General features: G+C 45.7%; 1 pseudogene; it reads left to right on the top strand.

Annotated features, from left to right (window-relative positions):
• Positions 1–631: 631 nt before the first annotated feature.
• Positions 632–23,595, top strand: LOC106596358 (zinc fingers and homeoboxes protein 2-like; annotated as a pseudogene).
• The last annotated feature ends 997 nt before the right edge of the window (positions 23,596–24,592 follow it).

Here is a 24,592-nt window from a genome sequence, read left to right as displayed (position 1 = left end):
TATTGTTTATTATCTACTTCCCTTGTTTTGGCAATGTTAACATATATTTCCCATGCCAATAAAGCCCTTAAATGTAATTGAAATTGAATTGAGAGAGAGAGAGGGAGGGCAATAAATCACTGCTGCCTTTCACGATGTCTCATTAGGTAATTAGATGGAAGCTATTCAGTGAAGAATGTCAAACTAGGTGAGACGCCAAACAGAGACAGAGAGAGAAAGAGAGATTTAAAATCGCAGTAGCACTTGTAGACACCATTCACCTGAGACACAGCTGTCAGTACTGCAGCAAGACTAGCAGTAAAGTAGTGTCCCTCCCTAGACAAGCTTTGACCCGCCCAGTACTCTCAGTTTACTGCTTACTATTCAATGACCTACACAACGTTGATCTGGCGCAGAGCACAGGATGTCAACAACAGCTTATTCATTTTCAAAGTCGAAAGCAAGGCTCCAGCAACCACTGAAGGGCTGTCATTTCCCGGACACTATCCGAGGCTTGATACTGACCACCGTTCTAACTTTTAGGAGCGATTACAACAACTCCAGGATGGAAGTGGCCCTGCTATCGTATGCAAATACGTCCGCTGACGTAGTTGATCATGTGGTTTTTGGCGTAGATCCCCCTGCGAACGCGGATTTTTTCGGCTGTTGTCTGGCGGATTCGGTCGAATCTGTAGAATAAATCGTCGTATTCGGTTGTTATCGTGTTGAAAGACCCGTTTTGGACCCCGTTTACCGGTGCTCGGCATCACAGCGCATCATACGTGGTGGACAGGTAAGAATATGCCAAATAGAATATTTATCAGTTTGCATATCGGCGAAAACAAGTCCCAAAGTTAAACCTGTAGCCTAGCTGTGTAGCTAGCTAGCCTCCCACCACCACTGTTTCTGTACGCAGACGCCACTACACATTTTAACTTGGCTAGCCACTAAACTTTGATTGTCCCGGTGTGGCTACACCTGATTGACGACCTGCGAGTAGTAACAATGTATCCAGTTTCAAGCAATGAAACGATGTGCCTACAGTCCTCGGGCTTTAGGAAGTTGTGTTTGCTACAATGCTGCGGTAATGTTAGTCGAGATTTGTGGGAGAGGACTTGTACTTTTTCCCTATGTCGACATAACCAGCAAAATATGGCCTCCACGCCGACATGGCGTTACGTCGTTGGCGAGGGAAGGGGACATTTGGGGAGCTTTTAAAAAAATGTTTTTATCTTGCCTATTTCTGTTGTATGCTATGGAATGGCGATTGGAATCATAAGACCGGAACGTTTTACATTGTATTCTAGTTCTGGAGTTTAACCAGCAACCTACTTCGATTTCGGGTACCAATGCCGTCCGTCGTATGATGTAGGCAGGCTGCAGGCAGCGGTGACGCCTTCTTGCACGTCCCTACTGCACTGTGGCAACAGTCACAGTGGAATAAAACGCCTCGTTGCAGTACAGCCAGACTACTGGTCGAAGTAGAATACATTTCACATATTGGTGGTTTAAGACGGGCTTGGTTCTCAGTATGAAGTTTGTTTCTTGATAAAGATCTATGCATAGATCTATGCATATGAAATGAGCCTGACACAATAGGCAGTATCTTTACATACTACAGTACTGTTGCCCAATGACATGCCTCATGTTATCATCATGTTATTTCCTCATGTTACACTACATGCTCATAATGTAGCCAAGTCAAGAAACGTCTGAAGTAGGTCTTTTATTGTGGTATTTAGTGGAGGGGTTACAGATTTGTATGATTATGGTGTCCAAAAGCCTGAAAAGATGCAGCACTCAACAGGATGACCTGATTTGACTTTTAGCCTACTGCATGTGTCCACTTACACCACTGTTAAAGGTACAGTGCATGTTTTTATGTTCACACAGGATTTCAAAACAACAGTTGTAGACCTCATCAACTAGGTTACTAACACAGGAGGTTGGTGGCACATTAATTGGGGAGGACGGGCTCGTGGTAATGACTGGAGTGGAATCAGTGGAATGGTATCAAATACCGTTCTGGAAAATGATGAGCCGTTCTCCCCTCAGCAGCCTCCACTGGTTACTAGGCATATTCAGGATATGTACAAACCCTGTGTGATCCTATCATCACATTTAGTCAGGGGGGGGGGATATCATCAACATTAGTGACCTGACTAATCCAGTCATGTCACAGTTGTGCAGCGTCTCTACGGTGACAACATCAGTTCATTTCTGACTGGTGGAATGTATTCATTCAGATCAAGGCATGGCAGTCATTCTCAAGTCATATGTACACACTGACTGCTGATGGTGTCATTACTTAGGCTTCGGTTGCTGAAGACAAACGTAGGCCTACATCCATTTGGTCTCCCTCCCTCCTCATCCCCATTCAGTGTCCTTGGTCTTTTCATGGTCCAGGCAGCGAATGGCTTGTTTAAAGATGGCCGCCTGTTCTTTCTGACTCATGTGGTGCTCACCTCAGCAATATCCTCTGTCAGACTCGGAGAGATGTTGTTCCTGCCTCCTCCTCTCTGCTTCTAGATGTGTCGTTAGCAAGGGGACTAAGATGGCCCTGGTGATGTCATACCTGCTGTGGGCATGTCTTCCTGTAAAAGCCCTGTAGTCTGTCTGTGTGGAGCGGCCACAGTCATGATGACTTCATGACAGCATAGAGACAGCCTCGTTAGCCTTGTGCTTATTATTAGGCAGTCGGGCCCCAAAAATGTAGTTCATCTTCTCAGTGAGAGGGTTCAGGAGCTACTCTTGTTTGAAAATGTATGCACTCTCTACTGTAAGTCGCTCTGGATAATAGTGTATGCTAAATGACTCAAATATATTTATTAGGCAGTCGGGCCCCAAAAATGTAGTTATTCTCCTCATTGAGCAGGTTGAGGAAGAGTCCAGACTAATGCCGTGCATGTGCTCGTCATGAATCATATGATGATCACCACATGATTACCCTCTTTTTATGTCTTTGTGTGTACATTTTTTTAAAAGGCTGGCCCTTTCAACCTGATTGTCCTGCAGCCCTGTCAATCACTCTTCAATCCCCCACTCATTCCAACCAATCAGGGAGCTTGGACACACTAGTGCTCCGCCCAGTCACCTCAAGTTAGCGCGTGGTGTTTACATGCCGTCTTAAGAAGAGAAGATGCATGTTGTGTAGTGACGTACTCTCACATGCTGTTTCTATCTTGAGGTGTTGTGCGTCCATCGAACATAACCACACAACAACGTCAAGAAGTTGAACGGAATTGTCTGTGTGTGCCGTGTGATGGTTACTAAGTGTTTAGTATGGGCCTCAACATCGTGTTCTGATCGGGCAACACTGGCGTGAGCAGAACAGAACCTAAGCAATCGGCGTCAGTTAATAGCAGGTGAGGACATTCACAGCCGACCACTCAGACGAGCAGTTTTTTTTCATGGTCTTAGGTCTCGCCTGTTAGTCGTTAACTGTATTCTTTTATTTTTCACTTTGGTAATGAGTCAAAGACTGCATGCAGCAGGTTACATAATGTTGCATAATAATGTTACCGACTCAATTTCCTTCATGTGGATTACAATGACAAATCACCATTGTCCAATCAGAGTAGTAAGAAGGAGAGGATCAGAATTCACAGGGTATGATAAGACAGGGGCTGTTTCTTTTCCAGAACAATAACCTACTTATAGTCTGAACCAACTCTCAGCTCTTTCCTATCCAAAGTCCTCTGAAACCACTACTCAACAAATATGGACATTTAAAAAAACATTTTTTGTCATTCAGCAGACGCTCTTATTCAAAGCGACGTGAAACACACTGAGAATGCCACTGCCGATAGACGTTTCTTCTCTTGCTGGAACAAAAGCGGTACCTGCAGCGTGCCGACCCGGTAAAGAAGAACCTGACGTTTCTACCTGTAGAATCGCAATGCTCGTCGGTGGCCAACAACTTGGCTTTGAGCCAATCAGAGAGCACGAACCCCCACATGGGGGAGCCAACAGGAGTGAAAACAAAAAGGAAAAGTGGGCATTTTCTCCATACATCAACAGTTAAATGTCATGAGCCAGTCACACTTCACACTGTATGCAATGTAGGCTATGGGATGGTAGCTAGCTAAGTGCACGGATGCAATGCACACAAGGCCTGGGTAGTATACCGTATACCGAGGTATTTGGCAGTGGCCTCGGGATGGTTTTTCAATACCGCTGAAACTATTTATTTTGATGTTTTTCAATAAATGTTTATATTTGTAGCTACTTTTTAAAGTAAATACCTGCAGTCAACTTGTGCAATATATTAAGAGAGGAAGCTGATCACGTTGATCATTTCATCTGTCACATTATGAAGCTTACCGTAGTTCCCCAGAACAGTTGAGACAATCACGTGTTTGTTTGTAAATAGCACAACAGGAGAAAGTGCAACACATTCAGCAGAAATTAGCACATGGACATGCATTGCCAAACACTACTGCCACCTTCTGGTTTGGAGTATTTTAATTTAAAAAGGCAAAGTAGCTGACGACTTAAAGGTTTTTGCTGTGTGAACACAAAAGAGATTGAGTGCCGACACCGTTCAGAGGTGCTAAGTACTGTCGGCATGTAAAAGTTTGACCAATGTGTCTAAGCTATTATTTTATTGAACCTTTTATTTAGCTAGGCAAGTCAGTTCAGCTTCAGATAGACAGCTAGGTGAGACGAGCACGTTTCAGTCCATAGTACATTTGTCCTCAGTGTTTATCAGCCAAGTCAGTGCCAGTAGGAAAAGACAAGTGCCAGTGTTTGAGTTACATAGGGATTGTTTTATCTGGAACTAAAAGAAGCCAAACTGTTGGAAAGAAAGGGCTTCACAGAGGAGAAGCAGTGATGTAAATAGAGTCCGAAAGCCACACAACTCTCACACAGACCGCATGGGTTTCCTAGGTAACGTCTCCCATCTGTTTTCTACTCAACAACAGTAAATTGATGTATTCATGTGTGTAATGGGCAGGCTTTCATGTTAGAGTACAGGGATAGGAAGGAGAGAAAAAGAGATGATAGGAGAGGGAGTTCGTACTGTTACGTGACCTAAACTGGGATATGCTTAACACCCCGGCCGTCCTACAATCTAAGCTAGATGCCCTCAATCGCACACAAATTATCAAAGAACCTACCAGGTACAACCCTAAATCCGTAACCATGGGCACCCTCATAGATATCATCCTGACCAACTTGCCCTCTAAATACATCTCTGCTGTCTTCAACCAGGATCTCAGCGATCACTGCCTCATTGCCTGCATCCGTAATGGGTCCGCGGTCAAACGACCACCCCTCATCACTGTCAAACGTTCCCTTAAACACTAGGTTGCTCTTTAAAAGTGCTTTCCTCACCATCTTAAATAAGCATGCCCTGTTAATCTTTTTTTTAACTAAGAACGGATATAGTCCTTGGTTCACCCCAGACTTGACTGCCCTTGACCAGCACAAAACATCCTGTCGCGTACTGCATTAGCATCGAATAGCCCCCGCGATATGCAACTTTTCAGGGAATTCAGGAACCAATATACACAGTCAGTTAGGAAAGCTAAGGCTAGCTTTTTCAAGCAGAAATTTGTATCCTGTCGCACTAATTACAAAAAGTGTTAGGACACTAAAGTCCATGGAGAATAAGAGCACCTCCTCCTAGCTGCCCACTGCACTAGGCTAGGAAACATTGTCACTATCGATTCTCATAGATTTATTGGTGATTTCAATGAGCATTTTTCTACGGCTGGCTATGCTTTCCGCCTGGCTTTGTTGCAACCCCTATTACTAGTCTGTTCAACCTCTTTCGTATCGTCTGAGATCCCCAAAGATTGGAAAGCTGCCACGGTCATCCCCCCCTCTTCAAAAGGGAAGACACTCTAGACCCAAACTGTTATAGACCTATATCCATCCTTTCCTGCCTTTCTAAAATCTTTGAAAGCCAAGTTAACAAACAGATCACCGACCATTTCTAATCCCACCGTACCGTTTTCACTATGCAATCTGGTTTCCGAGCTGGTCATGGGTGCACCTCAGCCATGCTCAAGGTCCTAAACGATATCATAACCGCCATCGGTAAAAGACAGTACTGTGCAGCCGTGTTCATCAACCTGGCCAAGGCTTTCGACTCTGACGATCACCGCATTCTTATCGGCAGACTTAATAGCCTTGGTTTCTCAAATGATTGCCTCGCCTGGTTCACCAACTACTTCTCAGAGTTCAGTGTGTCAAATCGGAAGGCCTGTTGTCCGGACCTCTGGCAGTCTCTATGGGGATGCCACAGGGTTCAATTCTCGGGCCGACTCTTTCCTCTGTATATATCAATGATGTCACTCTTGCCGCTGCGGATTCTCTGATCCACCTCTACACAGACGACACCATTCTGTATACATCTGGCCCTTCTTTGGACACTGCGTGAACAAACCTCCAGACGAGCTTCAATGCCATACAACTCTCCTTCCGTGACTTCCAACTGCTTTAAAATGCTAGTCAAACTAAATGCATGCTATTCAATCGATCACTATCCGTCCGACTAGCATCACTACTCTGGACGGTTCTGACTTAGAATATGTGGACAACTACAAATACCTAGGTGTCTGGTTAGACTGTAAATTCTCCTTCCAGACTCACATTAAGCATCTCCAATCCAAAATTAAATCTAGAATCGGCATCCTATTTCGCAAAACAAAGCCTTCACTCATGCTGCCAAGCATGTATGTTAGGATGGGAACTATATAATAATTAAGGATGAACGCCAGGAACAAGAAGTGTGACATTTAGGATTTCCTCCCTTCTGTAATAAGCAGCTAATTAGGTATTTTTACTTTATTCATGTGTTTAATCCGATACTGTTATATCTCCGGCTAAACTGTTATGTATGTAAGCACTTCAGAGTTATATCAAGCTAATAAGTCACTCGTAAGACAAAGTTGTAAGAGTGTTTAACTGTATCTTAATTTACTTTATAGTTCTCACAGAAGGTGATAATTCTGACTAAAAGGGAGGAGAGGGAGGGAGAGGGGAGGAGAGAAACAGAACCGGTTGAGAGAAGACGAGAGAAGGAAAGGAGAAGAGTATGTGAAGGCAAGGAGAGAGCATAAGAGGAGAGGACGACTCAGAATCAAAGTTTATTGGTTGCATACACAGATTTGCAGATGTCGCAGGTGCAGCGAAATGCTGGAGGAAGGGAGAGGACAGAAGAAAGAGCTCAGCTGGGGCTCTTCTCTCTGACTGCAGAAACCCACAGCTCTGACCCAGTCACGTGTCTCCAGCCTGACCAGCAGGTCACCCCTGCTGTAGCAGAGGCTGTCTCATATGTGGACACCCAGTAACACCAGTCATGCTTGGTTGACTACAGTAGGTCCAACAACTGTCTGTCGCTGATATAGGCTAGAGGAGGTACTCCAGATGGTTCATTAGAGAAACACTACTATGTGTTGGGGGCTATTTTGTAAATGACATCGCCGAAGTCAAGTATCGGTAGGATAGTCAGTTTTACGCGGGTGTATTTGGCAGCATGAGTGAAGGCTTTGTTTTGTGAAATAGGAAGCCGATTCTAGATTTCATTTTGGATTGGAGATGCTTAATGTGAGTCTGGAAGGACTACAGATGGTTTTACCAGACACCACCCTGCCAGGACTGACTGTTACAGATGGTTTCACCAGACACCACCCTGCCAGGACTGACTGTTACAGATGGTTTCACCAGACACCACCCTGCCAGGACTGACTGTTACAGATGGTTTCACCAGACACCACCCTGCCAGGACTGACTGTTACAGATGGTTTCACCAGACACCACCCTGCCAGGACTGACTGTTACAGATGGTTTCACCAGACACCACCCTGCCAGGACTGACTGTTACAGATGGTTTCACCAGACACCACCCTGCCAGGACTGACTGTTACAGATGGTTTCACCAGACACCACCCTGCCAGGACTGACTGTTACAGATGGTTTCACCAGACACCACCCTGCCAGGACTGACTGTTACAGATGGTTTCACCAGACACCACCCTGCCAGGACTGACTGTTACAGATGGTTTCACCAGACACCACCCTGCCAGGACTGACTGTTACAGATGGTTTCCCCAGACACCACCCTGCCAGGACTGACACACTCATGTCCACATAGCTCCTCATGTCAAGTCTCCAGTTTCCTTAAAAGCCCAATGCAGACTGTTTTATATCAAATCATTTCTGGTTAACAATGAAGTACCGTACTGTAATTGTTTTTAAATTAAACAGAAATAGCTTCTTAGCAAAGAGCAATTTCTCAAGCAAAATTTTTGCTAGGATTGTCTGTGTGGCCTGAGTGGGGAGCTGTTATTGGCAGAGGTCTGAAATTGTCTTTTATTATTGGTCTATTAACTAATTTAACAGAACTCCATCCCACCATAACAGGCAGAAATTTAAGGCAGTCTTTTCAACCAGTTCTTACACTAAAAGGGACTTCATAATCACTAAAAGGGACTTAATAAGCATACTTCACAATTCCACAGTAATATTCCAACCTCGGTGTGGATAGATATATATTTATCCACACTATTATTTATATATATATATATATTTATATATATATACTACTATTTTCTACATTGTAGAATAGTGAAGCCATCAAAACTATGAAATAACACATATGGAATCATGTAATAACCAAAAAAGTGTTAATCAAAATATATTTGACATTATTCAAAGTAGCCAGCCTTTTCCTTGATGACAGCTTTGCTCACTCTTGGCATTCTCTCCACTGGAATTAACAGGTGTGCCTTGATAAAAGTTCATTTGTGGGATTTCTTTCCTTAATGCATTTGAGCCAATCAGTTGTGTTATGACAAGGTAGGGAGGTATACAAAAGATAGCCCTATTTGGTAAAAGACCAAGTCCATAATATGGCCAGAACAGCTCAAATAAGCAAAGAGAAACGACAGTCCAGTACTTTAAGACATGAAGGTCAGTCAATACGAAACATTTCAAGAACTATGCAAAGGACATGTCGTGCTGCATGAGGCACATGGTGGTCACACCAGATACTCACTGGTTTTCTGATCCATGCCCCTACCTTGTTTTTAAAGGTATCTGTGACCAACAGATGCATATCTGTATTCCCAATCATGTGAAATCCATAGATTAAGGCCTAATGAATTTATTTAAATTGACTGATTTCCTTGTGAACTGTAACTCAGTAAAGTCTTTGAAATTGTTGCATGTTGCATTTCTTTATATTTTTGTTCAGTATATAAATATGTTGCATTTCTTTATATTTTTGTTCAGTATATAAATATGTTGCGTTTCTTTATATTTTTGTTCAGTATATAAATATGTTGCGTTTCTTTATATTTTTGTTCAGTATATAAATATGTTTGCGTTTCTTTATATTTTTGTTCAGTATATAAATATGTTGCGTTTCTTTATATTTTTGTTCAGTATATAAATATGTTGCGTTTCTTTATATTTTTGTTCAGTATATAAATATGTTGCGTTTCTTTATATTTTTGTTCAGTATATAAATATGTTGCGTTTCTTTATATTTTTGTTCAGTATATAAATATGTTGCGTTTCTTTATATTTTTGTTCAGTATATAAATATGTTTGCGTTTCTTTATATTTTTGTTCAGTATATAAATATGTTGCGTTTCTTTATATTTTTGTTCAGTATATAAATATGTTGCGTTTCTTTATATTTTTCTTCAGTATATAAATATGTTGCGTTTCTTTATATTTTTTCTTCAGTATATAAATATGTTGCGTTTCTTTATATTTTTGTTCAGTATATAAATATGTTGCATTTCTTTATATTTTTGTTCAGTGTATAAATGTGTTTTGTACAAGAGGACAGAGTTCAAGAAAGCATGATCATTCTCAGGGTTAGACTGCATTGTGAATGCATGGACATGGTTTGATAACTGTCAAAGTATTTCTTGACTGGAGGACTTCATGCTTCCCTCAGCTTGGTAGTAATATTAGGATTCCTTTTCTAAACCAAATACTTACCTCCTCATGCTGTCTGTATTCACTGTGAATACCAGGCTCAGTCTTGTAGTACTACTAGGTCTTTACCAGTACAATGCAGTCTATGCAATGGTCCGCTTGGGCAAAGTATAGATTCAATTGACCCCCACCTGGATTCTACCAGTTCAATACAAGCATATGTATTGTGGACCCCCTCCAACTTGATGTTTATACAGTAGAATCAAAAGGGCTGATGTCTTATCTAAGTTGGTTGGGCCAAAAGTAGTGAGGCGGAACATTCTGGTCTCTGGTGAAGTGGAGAGAATAAATCCCTCCCCCCTGCTGTTAGCCTGTTTCCATGGTAACCGGGCTGCTAGACCACTTCAGACTTTGACTGCTATATTTAAAGACATGGTGGGACCCTAACCAGTAACTTTGGACTATTTAATTGTCCAAATCAGAATCAATGTGATGGACTGACTGGACTCACCCCGGATATGATAAAGACTTGCTCCAGTCCAGTAGTAGCCTGGTAGGCTTAAACATTGGGGTTTAAACACTGTTATTTATATCATTCTAATACAGAGAATCTGCACCAGGCTTCCAGTGCACTACTCAAAATTCCTTGGACCAATTCAGTTATTATTATTCTGTGTTCATAACCTAGATAAAATGGTAAGTAAAAGCAGGGAAAGAGTGATTGCCGGTTTCAATGCAGAGCTACAGTTTTTTTCAGGGCCAATTTGATGAGATTTAAATGAATTCTGTGACGTTCCCAGATTCAGCCCCCTGCTGGGGGATGCAGTATTAGCAGAGCACTGTCTCCTCCCACACACCTCTCTCCCTCCCTCCATCATCATCACCCTCTAGAACACTGGAGCTGTGGGTCTGTTCAGAAAGCCGCAAAGTTTCACAACATTACACAAAGTTCAGATAGAAATGCACTGTCTAGATCAGACATACTTCTCTGTCTGGTAGAAGAATAGGGAATTAAGTCACTTCTATTTGTTGCGTTTCTGTCGCTGCCAAAGTTCTGAACACTTCACCTCACTGAATACAGCAGACCTCTGATCTATGGAACATGGAACAGTGAGCCCGTCTGGATGGAATGCCTACCTTCTTCCTGTCCACTCTGTTATCCTAGCAACAGCAGTCTGTGCCTTGTCCCCCTCCCCACACCCACCATGACATGTGTTTCTGTCACGTCAGATGAAGGCTGCTCTGAAAGTTTCTCACCACTCAGCAGGTGGATCCATTCTGCTCTTCAGTATGTTGTTATTTACCACCTGTCTTGTTGTCATGGTAGATATGGAAGGGCTGTAGTGATGGTGTGATGGGCTCATGAGTCATAGTGTTGTCTCTGATTGGCCGGATAGAAAGGTCCTTTGACACACAGTCTCTGACTCGGCAGCTTCACACTTGTAGGGATTCATTGGCCAGCTGTTGCAATTCCTGGACACACAGCAGGTTGAGAGACACACACAGCAGGTTGAGCTGTGTTGAGACACACACAGCAGGTTGAGAGACACACACAGCAGGTTGAGAGACACACACAGCAGGTTGAGAGACACACACAGCAGGTTGAGAGACACACACAGCAGGTTGAGAGACACACACACACACACACACACACACACACAGCAGGTTGAGAGACACACACACACACACACACACAGCAGGTTGAGAGACACAGCAGGTTTAGAGACACACACAGCAGGTTGAGAGACACAGCAGGTTTAGAGACACACACAGCAGGTTGAGAGACACACAGCAGGTTGAGAGACACACACACACACACACAGCAGGTTGAGAGACACACACACACACACAGCAGGTTGAGAGACACACACACACACACAGCAGGTTGAGAGACACACACACACACAGCAGGTTGAGAGACACACACACACACACAGCAGGTTGAGAGACACACACACACACACAGCAGGTTGAGAGACACACACACACACACACAGCAGGTTGAGAGACACACACACACACACACACAGCAGGTTGAGAGACACACACACACACACACACAGCAGGTTGAGAGACACACACACACACACAGCAGGTTGAGAGACACACACACACACACACAGCAGGTTGAGAGACACACACACACACACACAGCAGGTTGAGAGACACACACACACACACAGCAGGTTGAGAGACACACACACACACAGCAGGTTGAGAGACACACACGCACACAGCAGGTTGAGAGACACACACGCACACAGCAGGTTGAGAGACACACACGCACACAGCAGGTTGAGAGACACACACGCACACAGCAGGTTGAGAGACACACACGCACACAGCAGGTTGAGAGACACACACGCACACAGCAGGTTGAGAGACACACACGCACACAGCAGGTTGAGAGACACACACGCACACAGCAGGTTGAGAGACACACACGCACACAGCAGGTTGAGAGACACACACGCACACAGCAGGTTGAGAGACGCACACGCACACAGCAGGTTGAGAGACGCACACGCACACAGCAGGTTGAGAGACGCACACGCACACAGCAGGTTGAGAGACGCACACGCACACAGCAGGTTGAGAGACGCACACGCACACAGCAGTTTGAGAGACGCACACGCACACAGCAGGTTGAGAGACGCACACGCACACAGCAGTTTGAGAGACGCACACGCACACAGCAGTTTGAGAGACGCACACGCACACAGCAGGTTGAGAGACGCACACAGCAGGTTGAGAGACGCACACAGCAGGTTGAGAGACGCACACAGCAGGTTGAGAGACGCACACAGCAGGTTGAGAGACGCACACAGCAGGTTGAGAGACGCACACAGCAGGTTGAGAGACGCACACAGCAGGTTGAGAGACGCACACAGCAGGTTGAGAGACGCACGCACACAGCAGGTTGAGAGAGACGCACACAGCAGGTTGAGAGACACACACACACACACAGCAGGTTGAGAGACACACACACACACAGCAGGTTGAGAGACACACACACACACACACAGCAGGTTGAGAGACACACACACACAGCAGGTTGAGAGAGACACACACACACACAGCAGGTTGAGAGACACACACACACACACAGCAGGTTGAGAGACACACACACACACACAGCAGGTTGAGAGACACACACACACACACAGCAGGTTGAGAGACACACACACACACACAGCAGGTTGAGAGACACACACACACACACAGCAGGTTGAGAGACACACACACACACACAGCAGGTTGAGAGACACACACACACACACAGCAGGTTGACACACACACACACACACACAGCAGGTTGACACACACACACACACACACAGCAGGTTGACACACACACACACACACACAGCAGGTTGACACACACACACACACACACAGCAGGTTGACACACACACACACACACACACAGCAGGTTGACACACACGCACACAGCAGGTTGACACGCACACGCACACAGCAGGTTGACACGCACACGCACACAGCAGTTTGAGACACACACACACAGCAGTTTGAGACACACACACGCAGGTTGAGAGACGCACACAGCAGGTTGAGAGACGCACACAGCAGTTTGAGAGACGCACACGCACACAGCAGTTTGACAGACACACACGCACACAGCAGGTTGAGAGACACGCACACAGCAGGTTGAGAGACGCACACAGCAGGTTGAGAGACGCACACAGCAGGTTGAGAGACGCACACAGCAGGTTGACAGACACACACGCACACACGCAGGTTGAGAGACACACACACACAGCAGGTTGACACACACACACACACAGCAGGTTGACCACACACAGCAGGTTGAGAGACACACAGCAGGTTGAGAGACACACACACACACACACACACAGCAGTTTGAGACGCACACACACACACACAGCAGTTTGAGAGACACACCACACACACACAGCAGGTTGAGAGACACACACACACACACAGCAGGTTGACAGACACACACACACACACACAGCAGGTTGACAGACACACACACACACAGCAGGTTGAGACACACACACACACACACAGCAGGTTGAGACCACACACACACACACAGCAGGTTGAGAGACACACACACACACACACACAGCAGGTTGAGAGACACACACACACACACAGCAGGTTGACACACACACACACACACAGCAGGTTGACACACACACACACACAGCAGGTTGACACACACACACACACAGCAGGTTGACACACACACACACACACAGCAGGTTGACACACACACACACATGCAGCAGGTTGACCACACACACAAACAGCAGGTTGAGAGACACACACACACACACAGCAGGCTGACAGGCGCCACACACACACACACACACGCACACAGCAGGCTGACACACACGCACGCAGTTTGAGAGACGCACACGCCACACAGCAGTTTGAGAGACGCACACAGCAGGTTGAGAGACGATTGCCAGCAGGTTGAGAGACGCACACAGCAGGTTGAGAGACGAACACACAGTGCAGGTTGAGACGCACACAGCAGGTTGGAGAGACGCACACGCATGCCGCCACAGCAGGTTGAGACGACACGCACACACACAGCAGTTGAGAGACACACACACACAGCAGGTTGAGAGACACACACACAAGCAGGTTGAGACACACACAGCAGGTTGAGAGACACACAGCAGGCTGAGAGACACACACACACACACACACACAGCAGTTTGAGAGACACACACACACACACACACAGCAGTTTGAGAGGACACACACACACACAGCAGTTTGAGAGAGACACACACACACAGCAGTTTGAGAGACACACACACACAGCAGTTTGAGAGAGACACACACACACACAGCAGTTTGAGACACACACACACACACACAGCAGGCTGAGAGACACACACACACACAGCAGGTTGAGACCACACACAGCAGGTTGAGAGACACACACAGCAGGTTGAGAGACACACACACACACACACACACAGCAGGTTGGACACACACACACACACACACACACACAGCAGGTTGACACACAGGTGCACACACACACACACACAGCAGGTTGACACACACACACACAGCACACAGGTTTCACACACACGCACACAGCAGGTTGAACTGCACATAGTAGGTTGGACACGACACGCACACAGCAGTTTGAGAGACGCACACGCACACAGCAGTTTGAGAGACGCACACAGCAGGTTGAGAACGCACAGCACACAGCAGTTGACAGACGCACACACACAGCAGGTGACAGACGCACACACGCACACAGCAGGTTGACAGACACACACGCACACAGCAGGTTGACAGACACGCACACAGCAGGTTGACACACAGCAGAGGGGAAGTCAGTAACTCTTCAGCTTGGTTGTTATTGTGTCAGATGGAATGACCTTAGTGATCTGATGACGGAGTGATCCGTCGTCCTATGGATGTTTCATGTTCTGTAACTGATGTTGACGTCTGTGGCAGCCTAATCATCAGGAATGATTCATGATGTGGATGAGCCTGTTGTTAATGTATGTTCTCCTGTTGGAAGCAAATAATGAAAGCCCCTTGAATACCGCAGCGAGTCACCACAGCAGTGTCCATTGGGGGAGTTACTTTGGTATCTGCTGGCCTGGGTTAGTATGTGTCAGTCGGGCTGGGAGCATATGAGTGGACAGACTAGGTCTCCAGAGCAGAGTCAGACTCGCGCTCTCAGAGACAGTGAGCTGAGGACATGATATGAGACACAAAGCGTCGGCTGGGACCTCATGCAAGTTTAATTTGGCTCCAGTATGGCGGGGCGCTCCTCTCCACCCAGCCTGACACGCCACAGCAGCACAGGGATAAGACGCCCAGCCCGCCCAGCCTGGCACGCCGCAGCAGCACAGGGATAAGACGCCCAGCCTGGCACGCCGCGCAGCACAGGATAAGACGCCCAGCCTGGACGCCAGCAGCACAGGGATAAGACGCCCAGCCTGGCACGCCGCAGCACAGTCCTGAATGGAGAGGAGAGCGTCAGTCTGCTAGCAGGACTCATTAGGACACGCAACAGAAAATGTTTTGAAACGGACCATTAGTGTTTCTCAATGGACAAGTCGACGTAGTCCTCTCTTTTCAGTCCTTTTTCTTCCATTTGGAGCCGACTGAACACGACCCAGGTCTGGCAGACAGACGGACTGGCTCTTAGCAACGGCCCCTCAGTACGCCTGACTCCACACTGCAGCCTTCCTGGCTCCATGTCTCCTCCCAGATGAATGAATACCTGTGAGGTGTGTTTTTAATACACTGCAGCCTTCCTGGCTCCATGTCTCCTCCCAGATGAATGAATACCTGTGAGGTGTGTTTTTAATACACTGCAGCCTTCCTGGCTCCATGTCTCCTCCCAGATGAATGAATACCTGTGAGGTGTGTTTTTAATACACTGCAGCCTTCCTGGCTCCATGTCTCCTCCCAGATGAATGAATACCTGTGAGGTGTGTTTTTAATACACTGCAGCCTTCCTGGCTCCATGTCTCCTCCCAGATGAATGAATACCTGTGAGGTGTGTTTTTAATACACTGCAGCCTTCCTGGCTCCATGTCTCCTCCCAGATGAATGAATACCTGTGAGGTGTGTTTTAATACACTGCAGCCTTCCTGGCTCCATGTCTCCTCCCAGATGAATGAATACCTGTGAGGTGTGTTTTTAATACACTGCAGCGGCATCAACAGCAATGCAACTAGGGCAAGTCAATGTCCGATCAGGTTGTCATAACCACCTTATGGAAAATGAGTCTGTCCTGAATTTTAATGATGCACCTCTTTCTGCTGGTTATGGAATACCCCGGGGTTACGATCCAATGAGTGACTGAGTTGATGACGGCAGTCATTTGTATTTGACATTTCCCAGAGCCCTGAACGTAGACCAACAGCATGGAACATGTTCTACCTGGACCATCTCTTACCGGAGCCCTGACCACCAGACCAACAGCATGGAACATGTTCTACCTAGACCATCTCTTACCGGAGCCCTGACCACCAGACCAACAGCATGGAACATGTTCTACCTGGACCATCTCTTACCAGAGCCCTGACCACCAGACCAACAGCATGGAACATGTTCTACCTAGACCATCTCTTACCAGAGCCCTGACCACCAGACCAACAGCATGGAACATGTTCTACCTGGACCATCTCTTACCGGAGCCCTGACCACCAGACCAACAGCATGGAACATGTTCTACCTGGACCATCTCTTACCAGAGCCCTGACCACCAGACCAACAGCATGGAACATGTTCTACCTGGACCATCTCTTACCGGAGCCCTGACCACCAGACCAACAGCATGGAACATGTTCTACCTGGACCATCTCTTACCAGAGCCCTGACCACCAGACCAACAGCATGGAACATGTTCTACCTAGACCATCTCTTACCAGAGCCCTGACCACCAGACCAACAGCATGGAACATGGATGTTCTGTGTTCTAAACAGTGGGCTGTAACAGTTGTTCCTGAAATGAAACATGTTGGTTCTCATCCCAAGCACCACTCCACTGGGTCTTAGTCACCATTGTGAAGAAAGCAATCTTTGAAGAGTTTGAAGAGAGGCAGTTACTGAAATGTGATATTTGATAGCTTTCTCCTGATTTAGTGAACTGATAAATGATCCGAGGTCAGGCAGTCCACTGTGAAAACAGATTTGTTTCTTCATTTTGGAGCCAAAAGCTACATTCACCATTCATCACACAAAGCCTACTCTTCTATTAAAGTCCTCTTACCATCATTTACCTGCTGTCCTGTCCAGCGGATTCTATCAGTTCAGTCACTGCTGGAAGTCAGAACACATCAGCCCTTATAAAAGTGTTCTATTGCAGAACCAAAAGTCTGTTATAGAAAAACACGTTCTCCTTCCAGTTTTGTTGCATGGAAATGTGATTTGGTAATGCATGAGGCAACTAGAATATCAATTACTTCTTTCACGCTCTCTTGAATTAGCTCCTCTATCGCTTCATAAAAAAAGAAATGCTCAGGGAAATTAAATCCATGTACTGTATTATCCTTTATTGCATCCTTAAGGCTTCTCTGAAGTTTTTTCACATCTGTTACCTTGGAGCTGATTCTGTGTTGGTGCGTTGTCAGATTTAGCTACATTATGTGTTGCACCAACATGGAGCTGTCTTGGCTTTGGGTGTATGTATTACTGGCTTTAGGCCTTTAAACATGCACTTTTGTGGAAAAATCACTCTGCTATTTCCTGGTTGCTAAAATTCAAAATAGTTCGACTTAATTTCAGTTTGTGACAAAACAAGCAAGTATAGTGTAGAGAATCATTGTACCATGTAAACGGCTGTGAAATATATTTTTCCATAACTAAAAAGAGTATTTTCAGCTGTTTGATACTAGTGTACAAAACCGTAAAAGATGCTAAAAACAGTGCACACAGAACAGATCTACAGCTTCTTAGACTTGCTTTCAATGAGTGACAGATCTATAACACATATTTCTGTGTGAATTTGGTTGGGTTGCCCATAAAGTAACATTACATATGCCATCTCTCTGTTGAAGTTGCAATCTGTTACTAGGGAGACGGTTACATATTGCAGCGTCAACAGAGCGATGACATATGTAATCTGTAACTAGGGAGACGGTTACATATTGCAGCTTCAACAGAGAGATGACATATGTAATCTGCTACTAGGGAGACAGTTACATATTGCAGCTTCAACAGAGATGACATATGTAATCTGTAACTAGGGAGACAGTTACATATTGCAGCTTCAACAGAGAGATGACATATGTAATCTGTTACTAGGGGAGACAGTTACATATTGCAGCTTCAACAGAGAGATGACATATGTAATCTGTAACTAGGGAGACAGTTACATATTGCAGCTTCAACAGAGAGATGACATATGTAATCTGTTACTAGGGAGACAGTTGCATATTGCAGCTTCAACAGAGAGATGACATATGTAATCTGCTACTAGGGAGACAGTTACATATTGCAGCGTCAACAGAGAGATGACATATGTAATCTGTTACTAGGGAGACAGTTACATATTGCAGCTTCAACAGAGAGATGACATATGTAATCTGCTACTAGGGAGACGGTTACATATTGCAGCGTCAACAGAGAGATGACATATGTAATCTGCTACTAGGGAGACAGTTACATATTGCAGCGTCAACAGAGAGATGACATATGTAATCTTGCTACTAGGGGAGACAGTTACATATTGCAGCGTCAACAGAGAGATGACATATGTAATCTGCTACTAGGAGACAGTTACATATTGCAGCGTCAACAGAGAGATGACATATGTAATCTGCTACTAGGGGAGACAGTTACATATTGCAGCGTCAACAGAGAGATGACATATGTAATCTGCTACTAGGGAGACGGGATCGGAAGCAATTTTGGGTTTCCAGGATTACCGTCATTGAGTTTGAAAGGCTTGTTTTGTCACAGAAGGGACAAGCTAGGCCCTGTGACAGAGGGATGGAGAACAATAACTCTGAATATGTACAATAGTTTAGGGACATTTTCATTGCAGAGTTAGGCCTTATTACCATGGCCATTTATGTTAAGTAGAAAAGAGGAAGAAAAATGATGACTATTGAACCGGCGGTATGGGATTTTAATATTGTCTGTTTTCAGGTTATTGTAGGAATGTCCTTGTTTGTTTAATTTCTCCTCTCTCCCCCCCCCAGATTGGGTGATCTGGGATGAAGTCTCATGAATTCCCTCATTGGAGCTGACATTAACAGTCAGCTGGAACAACAAGTGCATATTCTTCACAAGACAAACATCCCCTACAACGTCCGTCTAACAGTCCCAGGTGACCTACGCACGCCATGGCCAGCCGAAGGAAGACCACGACCCCTTGTAGAGCTGATGCTGTTTTTTAGAGGTGATGACATGATGGGGCAAGAGGATCCAGGTGAGATGGAGGTGGAGGTATCGGCGAATGACAAAAGCACAGTGGTGAATGGATCCACAGAGATGCTTCCTGGGGAGGACTGGAGCTCTGGGACAGAGCCTAGTGGTTCACGTCAGGAGTCGCCGGCCCCTGAGAAACCTAATGCTGTGGATTCAAGGCCTCAGAGGAAGCAGCAGGGAGGCTATGAATGCAAGTACTGTCCGTTCTCTACGCAGAACCTGAATGAGTTCAAGGAACACGTGGACTCCAATCACCCCAATGTCATTCTCAACCCGCTCTACCTGTGTGCTGTGTGCAACTTCAACACAAAGAAGTTTGACACCTTGACAGAGCACAATGAGAGGTGTCATCCAGGGGAGAGCAACTTTAAGTTCAAGAGAATCAAACTGAACAATCAGACCATCCTAGAGCAGTCGATAGAAGGAGCAAGCAACGCTGTCGTCTGTGATTCAACCAACGGCATTCTGACTGGAGAAGACTTTGCCACTTTCCCCCTGAGCAAATCCACCACAGTGAAGATTAGTAAGCCAAAAACGGACAACAAACGGTTATTCACAGAAAGTCAACCGGACAGACTCAACCCCGAGCTCCCCAGAAAGCAGATCGCCGCCGTGAATGTGAACGGGACCGTGATCATCCCAGAAGCGACCCTAAAAGATAGCATCTCTCATATCATGCCTTCTCTTCAGCGCCCGCCTAACTACAACTTAGTACCAAAAATCGCTGTCCCTTTGAACACCTCTAAGTACAACCCTTCACTGGACAGTAACCTGACACTCATCACATCCTTCACCAAGTTCCCGTACCCGACCCAAGCGGAGCTGTCCTGGCTTACCGCTGCCTCGAAGCACCCCGAGGAACAGATCAAGGTGTGGTTCACCCTCCAGAGGCTGAAGCAAGGCATCAGCTGGTCCCCTGAAGAGGTGGAAGAAGCTCGGAAGAAGATGTTCAACGGTACCATCCAGTCAGTCCCACAGACCACCTTCACCGTGCTGAGCGGTGCCCAGATGGCTCAGTCCACCAAAGGACAACAGTCCCTAGTTCAATCCGTCCCCTTCAACCTCCTGGGACAGACCAGTTATGTGTTGACGCCTCGTTGCAAACGGCTCAGCTGTCAGTTGTTCTCCCATCACACTAACCATGGCAAACCAGGTCGTGCAGTCAGTAAAGCGACCCTTGGCAGCTCCAGTAGTGGCCGCTTCAGAGATCAAACGTCCCTCCATAATCCAGACGATTCAGGCACCTAGACTGGTGGCTTCGCCTAAACCCAGCTTCACTTCAGACTCCGATAAAACCCCGGACCAGATTGCTGTACTGAAAGCTAGTTACACCCAGTGCCAGTTCCCTGAAGAGGAGGAAGTGTACCGTCTCATTGAGTCCACCGGCCTCTCTAGAGGAGAAATCAAGAAGTGGTTCAGCGAGCAACGACTCCTCAATCACAAGGTGGCGCCACAGGTGATCAAGATTGAGCCCCAGGCATCGAAAGACAGTCAGCCCAAAAAGGCTGTCCCCACCCAGTTTCCTCTCCTGGAGAGGCTCAAAGGCAAATCCTCTGAGCAGCTCAAGATGCTAGAGGAGAGTTTTCAGAGGACCAGCTCCCCACTGAAATTGACGTTGACAACCTCGTTGTGGACACAAGGCTCTCCAAGACTGAGATCGACTGCTGGTTCTCAGAGCGCAGAGCGTTGGGACAACTTGGAGCAAGCCCTGGCAAACTCCATGGGTCCTAAGAGCCTTGAGGAGCAACGAGGGATACTAAATAGTGTTTACGAACAGGACAGCAAAGTCCGGTGCTCACCTCTTCCCATTGTCACCACTTCCACCAGTCCTGAGCCAATCGATAGGAAATCCCTAGGGCTTCTCAAAGAGGTGTTCACCCAGACCCAGTGGCCGTCGCCAGAGGAGTACAGCCAGCTGGAGGGACAGACTGGTTTGTCTCGTACAGAGATTGTCCGCTGGTTCAAGGAAAACCGATCCGCCCTGAAGAATGGAACCTTGGACTGGATGGAACAGTTCCAGAAAGTCAACGGCAAAGCAGAACAGAATGGTCAGAGCTCGTCAGGGATTACAGAACGACCCCCAAGCAGCATTCTCCAGCAGCACTTCACAGAAGCCAAGACGACACTGCTTTCAGCAGAAGACGCAGAAAAGCTTCCATTGCAGTCGAAACTCATCAACCAGGACATAGTCCAGTGGTTTACCAGTAAACTGGGCCAGAGTATGACAGACATCAGCAGGGGCAGGGACCAACATGGACAGGCCAACGTGGACAGAAGCAGGTGGGTGAAGGTGACCATGGCTGTAGGGGACGAGACTAAAGGTGCTTTGGAGAACCAGAAGATCGGATCAGAAGCAGAGGTGCTGATGGGAGACCAACCTGGTCGGGTGACTGGATGAAAAGAGCATGGTGAGTAGTCTATGATAAGCTACTGTACTGCAAATGTATAATTCCTTTGATAATGACGCATTTCAGTGTTAATGATCTCGTCTTGATGCCTGTAAGTAACTCAGTCAAAAAAAGATGTCCCAGATGCAGGGGAATTGGTTATGTAGTAGTGTGATGGCTTTCCCTTTAACAGAGAGATGGCTAGCAACAATCTAGCAGCTGTGGCTTTGAACCACCCGGGAAGCCTGTAATTTAGCCTTCAGAAAAACATCTTGGCAGGAAGAGGCTATTGAGATTATACACATGTGGTTATGACTGGGGATTTTCCCCCTGGTGAACAGAAAAGCACCTCTGATAGCCTGCTGTATGGGTCTGTTAACTGCAGAATGATAGCTTAACTAAATGTGAAGTTAACAACAACGGGTGTAGTCAGCCATTTGTATAACAAGTCTGTGTTTTGACATTTTACTTTGTTTCAGAGGATACTGAGTTTCTCAAGCAGAAGATTCTCAAGATTGTTGAATCTGGAACCAATGATTTCCTACCTGGCCTGTGACATCAGCACAGTGGACAGTAGAGTCCACTCCAAACACTGACTGGCCAGACCATTGAGTGCCAAAGCTGGACTTGATGCATTATTATTATTACACTTAATAAAAAAGGGCCCTTGTAAATATTTTTCTGTATTGCAAAAGCTTTGTAAACATTTTCGGGGTTGCTGGTTTTTACATTTCTAACATGAGTCAATAACCCCTAAAAGAGGAATGTTTGGGTTTTTATGACGGTAATTATAAGCCAATTCATCAGGGTTTTTTTTAACAAAACGTTTAGTGACTGACAGCTGGTCATAGATGGCACTTATTTCAAGTGGATAGACAAGTAACACTTCTGATCTGATAACCAGTGAGTTCATCCATTGGACTAAAGGGTTTATAGTGGTTCTCTAGCAGACCATAGAATCACCTAGCCTGGGTACCAGATGTTTGGCATATGACAAGGAGTGGAATGATGGCACAAACAGGTCTCCTACCCAGGCTAAGAATCCCATACTTACATTACAATAACAGTTGTCCCCCTCTCTCATGCTGAATGCTACCGCTGCTGAGACGACAGTCAGCCACAGAATGGACATGAATAAAACAAGAAAATGCACTGTACATGTTTTTTGTAGTTCAGTCTCATTTTGAATTGCAGCGTCCGTAACTGGTCTTTCTCCGTGTTGGCTTTCTAGATATCCATAGATATCCTAGGTGTTAGGCTCAATTTCAATGGCTCGCTCCTTGAGTTTCATGCCTCCTATTAGTGAATCATGTTCATACATGTATCTGGAATACTGTACTGCTACCAAGAATCTCTTTGCTTGATTTTTTTTTTTGAAATCCGTCTGCTGTAACTCAATAAAACACAACCAACTGAAGGATGTCTCTTGGTCCCTTGTGCAGTGGTCACTACTCAGATACTTAACCCTAAGGTCCCAGGGCTGGTTTCTACTAAGCTAACATATGGAATAGTTTTTCTAGGTGGTCATGCCGAGGATCATTTAGTTATTTTAGGACAGCTGTATGTGTTATAAAATACTAATCAAAAGGAAGTATGTTTTAAAGTGTCTGGCCTATTTCTGGGAGATGTAAGAAAGCTCGGGGGGGTTGAATTTGACCGTGGAACCTTTCTTGGAAATACCCTTTTCAATTCATTTTTCAGCCTGATACCGTGACACTTGTGGAGGTCGAGAGCAAAATGGAGAACACCATTGTGTTTGAGTCATCTTTCCATAGACTGGTCGTATTAGTTTGTAGCCCAAGCCTTTCGGACACTACAGATATTTGTGTGAGAACCAATTTTAAGGATGTCTCCTGGTCTGATAAACATAGCTGTAGCTCTGCCACCTTCCACAGATGTGCTGGATTGAGGACTGGCCCATGCAACAACAAAAACAGAATGATTTTGGTATTATGCTGATTTAGTTGATTGACATGCCCGCTTAATCTAAGGGAAATGCACACTCTGGGTACACCAAATATTGAGTCGCACCCCCTTTTGCCCTCAGAACAGCCTCAATTCTTCAGAGCATGGACTACAAGGTGTTGAAAGCGTTCCACAGGGGATGCTGATCCACGTTGACTACAAAGCTTCCCACAGTCAAGTTGGCTGGACGTCCTTTGGGTGGATCATTCTTGATATACACGGAAACTTGAGCGTGGAAAACCCAGCTAGTATGGCAACTCTTGTCACATCAGAGCGTACCCCGTTCAAAGGCACATTTTGTGTCTTGCCCATTCACCCTTTGAATGACACAATCCATGTCTCCAAAATCCTTCTTCAACCTGTCTCCCCTTTTTATCTACACTGATTCAAGTGAATGACAAAGGATCATAGCTTTCACCTGGTCAGTCTGTCACGGAAAGAGTGTTAAT

The sequence above is a fragment of the Salmo salar genome, chromosome ssa05 (assembly GCF_905237065.1).
Source record: "Salmo salar chromosome ssa05, Ssal_v3.1, whole genome shotgun sequence".
Lineage (NCBI taxonomy): Eukaryota > Metazoa > Chordata > Actinopteri > Salmoniformes > Salmonidae > Salmo > Salmo salar.
This window is presented reverse-complemented; position numbering and strand designations above follow the sequence as displayed.